Source organism: Triticum aestivum, chromosome 7A (assembly GCF_018294505.1).
Source record: "Triticum aestivum cultivar Chinese Spring chromosome 7A, IWGSC CS RefSeq v2.1, whole genome shotgun sequence".
Lineage (NCBI taxonomy): Eukaryota > Viridiplantae > Streptophyta > Magnoliopsida > Poales > Poaceae > Triticum > Triticum aestivum.
Window position 1 is genome coordinate 475,134,677 of NC_057812.1, and position 9,450 is coordinate 475,144,126.

A 9,450-nucleotide genomic window follows, 5' to 3' on the forward strand; every position below is an offset into this window, starting at 1 on the left:
TGGGCGCCGGGCGGCGACCAACGGGAGAGGGCCACGTGGCAGCGGCCGGGCGGACCGGACATGTCCGTCGGTGGTAGCTTTGTCCGGCGGCGGCGGGTGGAGATGGATCTGAGGTTAGGGATGGAGGGGATCCGGGATTTTTAGGAGGGGTTCTTTATATAGGCATAGAGGGAGCTAGGAGAGTCCAAATGAGGTGCGGTTTTCGGCCACGCGATCATGATCGAATGCTCTAGATGATGGAGAGGGTTTAGGTGGGTTTTGGGCCAAAATGGAGGGGTGTTGGGCTGCAACACACACGAGGCCTTTTCGGTCCCTCGGTTAACCGTTGGAGCATCAAACGAAGTCCAAATGGTACGAAACTTGACAGGCGGTCTACCGGTAGTAAATCAAGGCCGCTTGGCAAGTCTCGGTCCAATCCGGAAATGTTTAATCCCCACACACGAAAGAAAGGTAGAAATGACCACCGGAGGAGAACGAAGTGCTGGAATGCAAAACGGACAACGGGGAAAATGCTCGAATGCATGAGATGAACACGTATGCAAATGCAATGCATATGATGACATGATATGAGATGCATGACAACGACAACAACACACGTAGAAAAAAACCCGAACCCGAGAAAATAAAATAACTTAACACCGGAAACGGCAAGAGTTGGAGTACAAATTGGGTAAGTTACATCCGGGGTGTTACAACACTCCACCACTACGAAAGGATCTCGTCCCGAGATCTAGGACTGAAAGAACGCCGGGTACTCAGAACAGAGGTGATCCTCGCGTTCCCAGGTAGCTTCACGGTCGGAATGGTGTGACCACTTGACTTTGAGGAATTTGATTGACTTGTTGCGAGTCTTGCGTTCAGTCTCTTCAAGAATAGCCACTGGGTGCTCACGATATGAGAGATCTTCTTGGAGCTCAATGTCCTCGAAGTTGATAGTGCGGTCAGGAGTCTTGAAGCACTTTCGAAGCTGAGAGACATGGAACACGTCATGGACATTTGCAAAGTTTGAAGGAAGCTCGAGTTGATAGGCGAGGTCGCCTCTCTTGCTGACAATCTTGAAAGGTCCCACGTATCTAGGGGCAAGCTTCCCTTTGATACCGAAGCGATGAGTACCTTTCATTGGAGAGACGCGGAGGTAAACATGATCTCCGATCTCGAAAGCCAAATCACGGTGCTTACTATCATAGTAGCTCTTCTGGCAGGATTGGGCTGCTTTGAGGTTATCTCGAATGACTTTGCACATTTCCTCTGCCTCTGTGATTAATTCATTACCCAAAAGCTGACGTTCACCGGTTTCAGACCAGTTGAGACGGGTACGACACTTCCTGCCATACAGAATTTCAAATGGGGCCTTGCCTGAACTTTCTTGAAAACTGTTGTTGTAGGAGAATTCAGCATAAGGAAGACAATCCTCCCACTTCATGCCGAAGGAAATCACACAAGCCCTGAGCATATCTTCAAGAATCTGATTGACACACTCGACTTGACCGCTAGTTTGAGGATGGAAAGCTGTGCTGAAGCGGATGTTGGTGCCCATGGCCTTCTGAAAAGAATCCCAAAACTTGGAGGTAAAGATGCTGCCACGGTCTGAAGAGATCACTTGTGGAATACCGTGCAGAGAGACAATTCGAGAGGTATAGAGTTCCGCCAATTGAGCTGCAGTGATTGACTCTTTGATAGGCCGAAAGTGAGCCACTTTGGTGAGTTTGTCGATGACAACGAATATAGCATCATTGCCACGCTTGGACTTTGGAAACCCAGTCACGAAGTCCATTTCAATGTGGTCAAACTTCCATTCTGGAATGGCAAGAGGTTGGAGGAGACCAGCTGGCCTTTGGTGTTCTGCCTTCACTCTTCTGCAGACATCACATTCATTCACGAACTAAGCAATCCCGCGCTTCATTCGAGTCCACCAATAAGCCTGCTTGAGGTCCTGATACATCTTCGTGCTCCCAGGGTGGATGGAGAGGAGAGAATTGTGAGCCTCGTTCATGATCACTTTACGGAGGTCACCTTTGGGCACAACAATACGATCCTCGAAGAAGAGAGTGTCCTTGTCATCAAGGCGGTAACACTTGTACTTGGGTTGACTCTTGGCAATCCCAATCTTCACCTTTTTCACCATAGCATCAAGAAGCTGAGCTTGGCGAATCTGGTCTTCCAAGGTAGGAGAGACTTGAAGGTTGGCGAGGAAACCTTGAGGAACAACTTGCAGGTTAAGTTTGCGGAAAGCTTCACAAAGCTCGGGTTGATAAGGCTTGAGAATCAGACTGTTGCAATAAGCCTTTCTGCTCAATGCGTCAGCAATCACATTGGCCTTGCCTGGAGTATACTCAATACTCGGATTATACTCTTGAATCATTTTGACCCATCGAGTCTGCCTGCGGTTGAGATTAGGCTGAGTGAAAATGTACTTGAGACTCTTGTGATCAGTGAAAATGTCCACTTTTCTTCCCAATAAGAGATGTCTCCAAGTCAAAAGAGCATGCACAACTGCCGCCAACTCGAGATCATGAGTGGGGTAGTTCTTTTCATTGGGCTTCAACTGGCGAGAGGTATAAGCAACAACTTTCTTCTCTTGCATCAATACTGCACCAAGACCTTGGAGAGAGGCATCACAAAAGACCTTGTACAGCTTGGATTCATCAGGCGGAGTCAGAACTGGAGCAGTGATCAATTTCTCTTTCAAAGTGTTGAAAGCAATGTCACACTCCGGAGACCAAGCGTACTTGACGTGCTTCTGGAGAAGATTTGAGAGAGGCTTCGCGATCTTAGAAAAGTTTTCAACGAATCTTCGACAGTAGCTTGCGAGACCGAGGAAGCTACGGAGTTGCTTCACGTTCTGAGGAGGTTCCCAATTCACAATTGCAAACACCTTCTCAGGATTCACCGCAATGCCCTTGGCAGAGATGATATGACCAAGATAAAGAACCTCATCGAGCCAAAATTCGCACTTGGAGAACTTGGCGTAGAACTGGTGTTCCCTCAGCTTATCGAGTACCAAATGCAAGTGCTTGGCATGATCTTCCTTGTTCTTCGAGAAAACCAGAATGTCGTCGAGATATACCAAAACAAAGTCATTGATGTAGGCGTTGAAGATGAAGTTCATCATGCGAGAGAACGTCGGAGGAGCGTTGATGAGGCCAAAAGACATGACAGTGTAGTCATATGAACCATAGCTTGTCCTGAAAGCTGTCTTGGGAATATCTTGCTCACGGATTCGAATCTGATGATAACCCATACGAAGATCAAGCTTGGAGAATACTTGGGCACCTTTGAGTTGTTCGAACAGCTCGTTGATGTTGTGAAGTGGGTATTTGTTCTTGATGGTCTTCTTGTTCAATGGACGGTAATCAACACAAAGTCGGTCCGTTCCGTCCTTCTTCTTCACAAAAAGAACACCACAACCCCACGGAGAAGAACTAGGCCGGATGAGACCCATTCTCTCTTGAATATCGAGTTGCTTCTTCAGCTCCTTCAACTCTTCAGGTCCGAGCTTGTAAGGACGCTTGCACACTGGTTCCGTGCCGGGCTCAAGATCAATAACGAATTCAACTGGCCGGTGCGGAGGCATTCCTGGAAGCTCTTCTGGAAAGACGTCTTGATATTCGCAAATGACTGGAATTTGCGAGATGGAATCGAGTTCACCCTTCTCATTGAGAGAAAACAGATGGATGGTATTATCCCGAGCGGCAAAGACAATTACATCCTCAGACGAATGAGTCAATTGAATCTGCCTGGCAGCACAATCAAGATGCGCCTTGTGCTTAGAAAGCCAATCCTTCCCGAGAATAAGATCAATATCCGAGTTACCAAGAACAATTAGGGAAGAAAGGAACTTGTAGTCGCCCAAGGTGATAGTAACCTCCGGGACGCAGGTGTTAGCTGTCAGCTGCTTGCTCGGTGACACAATTTGCAAGGAACTTTGCAGATACTGATAATCGCACTCATACTTTGATGCAAAAGATTTGGAAATGAAGCAATGTAATGCACCAGTGTCAAAAAGAACTTTTGCAGGAATATCGTTAACTGGAAGGTTACCCATGATGACATCTGACGAATCCTCTGCCTGAGCTGCATTCACCATATTGACCTTGGCGTACTTGGGGTTATGCTTGACCACAGCTGTACTTGTCGATCTGACAGGAGGAGGAGGAGGAAGACGCCTCTGGTTGAAACACTTGTTGGCATAGTGACCCTTCTGTTGGCACTTGTTGCACGTGACCTATGAAAGCGGACGGTGATACAGAGCACTCGATCTTGGAGGTTTGGACGAAGTCTTGTTCTGAAAGACAGGGTTGGGTGGGTGGGAAGATCCACTACCACCTTTGCTCTTCTGCTGATACGGCTGACGGAACGGAGGAGGAGGAAGCCAAAACTTCTGCTGCTTGGCCACTTGAGTAGAGGAAGAAGGAGTAGCATCTCTGACTCGCTTCTTGGAAGCATCACACCTCAGCTGAGCAGCCTCTTGCTTCAGTGCCATGTTGTAGAACTCATCGTACCTCAAGGGCTCAAAGAGGACAAGAGCTAGCTGAATTTCTTCTCTAAGACCACCCCTAAACTGGTATATCATGCTCTTCTCATCAGGGACGTCCTGCTTCGCAAAGTGGGCGAGCTTCTGAAACAACTTGTTGTAGTCATAGACAGACAAAGAGCCTTGCTTCATGTTGCGGAATTCCTCACGCTTGCTTTCAACCACGCTCTGAGGGATATGGTGAGCTCTGAAATCTTGACGGAATTCAGCCCAAGTAATAACACGTCCACCTCTCGAATCCTTGTACTGCTTGAACCACTCTGTGGCTTGGTCTTTGAGTTGGAAGGAAGCGAACTTGACAAAGTCCTCAGGCCTGACGTTACTGCACTCGAAATGCTTGCACAGATCCACAAGCCAATCGTCAGCATCGGTTGCCTCAACACAATTGCTGAAAGTCTTTGGCCCGTTAGCAAGGAACCGGTTGAGTGTAGCAAAGTGATTCTGATTGTTGCCTTGGTTCCCTTGGTTGCCTTGATTGCGCTCTTGGAGAATTTGCATGATCAACTGTATGTTTGCATTCGTTGCGGCCATCACAGCTTGCCATGCCTCCGGAGGAGGTGGAGGTGGTGGCGGATCAGGATTCGGAGTCGTGCGCGTTGGAGGAGCCATCCTGAAGAGGTTGACATCCATTAGCACATTGATAGACAAATATTGAAGCTGAATCCAACAGAATGAAAATTGCAACATATAGTCTTCACATCCGAACAAAATGAACGAATGCATTCCTCTTGAAATGGTCACATATCCATAAATTGATAAGCCACTTAGAATTTAGGTAGAGAAATAAATCAACAAGGTACGGATCAAGAACGAATACTCGGTAAGAAATCCCAATCTCAAACCAATTATCCGTGGAAGAAGAACTAGAGCTACTAGAATTCCCACCTATGAAATTCCCGGACCTTTCCGGTTGTGCAATCAGGTGTTGGGGATACAGGGGAAGCATAATATCTCACCCAAATCTAGCAAATCCTACATCCAGCTGTATCCATCCTTCAACACATAACCAAGAAAAACTTCGGAAACCATCTACCTCAACCTTCGAAAAGCATCCGTTATACAAGTTATGGCGATACTCCCAAACTCCCGCCCGAGTACTGGGTGGCGTCGAGGTTATCTCACCAACGAACTGCATAAAAGAGATTTTCGATGTCGGTGTACTAAACTCAGGTATTCCAGAACTGCAACAATAAAATTATGACGACAACACCTCAGAGCTCAACTCCCCGGGACACTTCCACAAAACCCCTGACAGGAGGCACCAAGACAATGTTCTTGTCATAAAACCATCGAAACGATTCCAAGATACCCGCGTGATCCTAAATTTTTTTTTGTGAAATTTGAGAAGAGAAGAGTCAAAACTCTACGTCAGGATGCCTTACCAGAGCGATGAGGAGACTGGGAAGTAAAAGAATTCCTAAACTCTCCGATATATAATTCCTAAATGACATAAAACATTTTTTTAGACACAACTCGGCCGCTAATAACGATCAAGCAATGGGGCTCCTAAGGTCGGGGAAGGCTCTGATTACCAACTTGTAACACCCTCGATGCGACTATAGCTCCCACGTGTCGAGGCACGACTTAGAGGCATAATCGCATTGAAGGCATATGTCGCAAGTTAGGCAATCTTCACAACATCCCATGTAATATAGATAATAAAAGGGGAGATAACATAGTTGGCTTACACTCGCCACGTCAATCAAGGTACATAAATAACATTACATCATCCAAACACTCATGGCCCGACTACGGCGCCAAAATACAAGATAACCCAACATGCGACACGGTCCCGATCACCCCCAACTGGGCACCACTACTGATCATCGGGAAAGGAAACATAGTATCATTGAGAGTCCTCGTCGAACTCCCACTTGAGCTCAAGCGCGTCACCTGGAGTGGAATCATCAGGCCCTGCATCTGGTGTAATAGTAATCTGTGAGCCACAGGGACTCAGCAATCTCGCACCCTCGCGATCAAGACTATTTAAGCTTATAGGTAAGGCAAGGTAAATATGTGGAGCTGCAGCAAGCGACTAGCAAATATGGTGGCTATCCTGTTCGCAAAAGAGAGCAAGAAGAGGAGGCAAAGCGCGAACGCATAACTAAAAAGGGCAACCTGCAGCAAGCATTACTCCAACACCGTGTCCACTTCCCGGACTCCGCCGAGAAGAGGCCATCACGGTAACACACTCAGTTGATTCATTTTAATTAAGTTAAGGTTCAAGTTATCTACAACCGGACATTAACAAATTCTCATCTGCCCATAACCGCGGGCATGGCTTTCGAAAGTTCAAATCCCTGCAGGGGAGTCCCAACTTAGCCCATGACAAGCTCTCACGGTCAACGAAGGAATAGACCTCCTCCCGAGACATTCCGATCAGACTCGGTACCTCGGTTCTTCAAGACACTTCGACAGGTTAAAACAAGACCAGCAACACCGCCCGAATGTGCCGACAAATCCCGATAGGAGCTGCACATATCTCTTTCTCAGGGCACACTCAGATGAGCGCTCCATACAACTAAAACCAAACCTCGAGTTTCCCCGAGGGGGCGCTGTACAGGACTCTAGTTTGGACCAACACTCAGAGGAGCACTGGCCCAGGGGGGCTAAAATAAGATGACCCTCGGGCTCCGGAAACCCAAGGGAAAAAGAGGCTAGGTGGCAAATGGTAAAACCAAGGTTGGGCATTGCTGGAAAAGCTTTAATCAAGGCGAACTATCAAGGGGTTCCCATTATAACCCAACCGCGTATGGAACGCAAACTCCGGGAACATAACACCGATATGACGGAAACTAGGGCGGCAAGAGTGGAACAAAACACTAGGCGAGAGGCCGAGCCTTCCACCCTTTACCAAGTATATAGATGTATTAAGATAACAAGATAATATAATGATATCCCAACAAGTAAATAAATGTTCCAACAAGGAACGGTCTCCAATCTTCACCTGCAACTAGCAACGCTATAAGAGGGGCTGAGCAAAGCGGTAACATAGCCAATCAACGGTTTGCTAGGACATGGTGGGTTAGAGGTTTGACATGGCAATTTGGGAGGCTTGAAATCAAGTGATAGGCATCATAGCATTGGCATAGCAAAAGAGCGAGCATCTAGCAAAGCAAAGATAGTAGTGATTTCGAGGGTATGATCATCTTGCCTGCAAAGTTGTCAAAGTTGACTGGATCCTCGAAAGCAAACTCAACGGGCTCCTCGTTAGCAAACTCGTCTCCCAGCTCTACCCAAACAAGACAAACAAGCAAACGGAACACAATCAACCACGTGCAAGGATCAAACAATAGGATGCAAGGATGGTATGCTATGCGGGATGCGATGCGGGATGCATATGCAAGATTTGACAAGGAATGCATGAACCTGGCCTCAACTTGGAAATCCAAGTGTGCCACTGGAAAGATGAGGTGAAATCGCTTGAAAACGATATAAAGAACGCCGGAATCGGAGTTACGGTTTGGAAATGGCAAGCAATTCAAATATGACACCGGTCTGCGATTTACAGCAAGTAGCCATCTAAATGCAATGATATGAACATGCTATGGCACCCAAACATGACAACAAACTACATGGCAGGGATGCATTCATGATGCTTAACAAAATTCTAGCACTGAGCTACGGCCAAATCATCCATTAACAGGTTCAAACAAGCATGGAAAAAATGCATATGGCAAACAGATCTCAGACTTAGTGAAATTAACACTTGTCTGGAATTTCAGATCAGATAGCACTCTTCGGAGCAACAAAACTACATGCTACAGGACCCGAACATGGCAAAGTAAAGCATGGCATGGAGCTACTCAAAGATTTTAACAAAAGTCCCTTAGTGACCTTGAGCCAAAAGGGATCAGAAAATACAATTGCAAGCATGTGAACATGGCAAAAACATAATCAGTTGTCAGACTTAGTGAAAACTGGAGCATGCTGAAAACAGATATCAAGTAGGCATGTTTACGAGCTCGATGCACTCACTACAAAGCAAGTCATGACAAGCTAAGCATACACCCATCAAGAATACACAAAATGCAAGCTAGACATGGCAAGAACAATAGCATAGAATGCACGGATCAACTACAACATCATCGGCAAAATCGCTAACAAGTAGACAATCTGCCCAGATTCACGAAGTAGCAAAAGTAGAGCTCGATTGACTCAAGCTAGGGTACTCCATAATTGCAAACAAAGACATGGATGGATAGAGCACTACAAGATCAACAAAACATCCTTACTGATCATCCTCAAAAGAGGCACGGATCACTAGGAAACAACATGAACATATGGCAATATGAGATAAACAGCCCAAGGACTTGTGGAAATGCTAAGTCCCTGAAATCAACATTACCAAGTGCCTCATTTGGCAAGCTTGTGCTAGTCACCACACACATCACAAAAATACATGGGTTGCACCTCTGGAAAGATGGCAAAACCCTTAACAAAACATATGTAGAGCTCCTGGGCATATCATGCACACATTAATCATGGCAAAAATGACAAATATCTAAATGGAGTAGCAGATCTGACAAATATCTCAAGTAGCACTCTTCTAACAGCATTTCGGGCATCAAGATGAACTCAAATGAAAATAATGCAATGGAATGAAATGATGTGCTCTCCGAGTCGAACATTTTGATATGCTATATGCCAAAAACAGGGTTACGGATGCAAAGTTATAGCACGATGAACAGGGCAACATGAACTAGGGTTTCGGGCAAAAAGTCAACCCTCGAGATTTTAGATCCCAGATCTGGCACGTTTTACGAGGATGGCCGGATTTCTTTTAGCTCGCCGGAGACGTCGCCGGACTTGCCGAGAAGAGGAGGAGGAGGCCGGGGCATGGTCGAGGAGGAGGAGGCCGGCCGGACGGAGGCGGCGGCCGACGGGCGAGGCGGCGCGGCGGCCGGTGTCGAGTG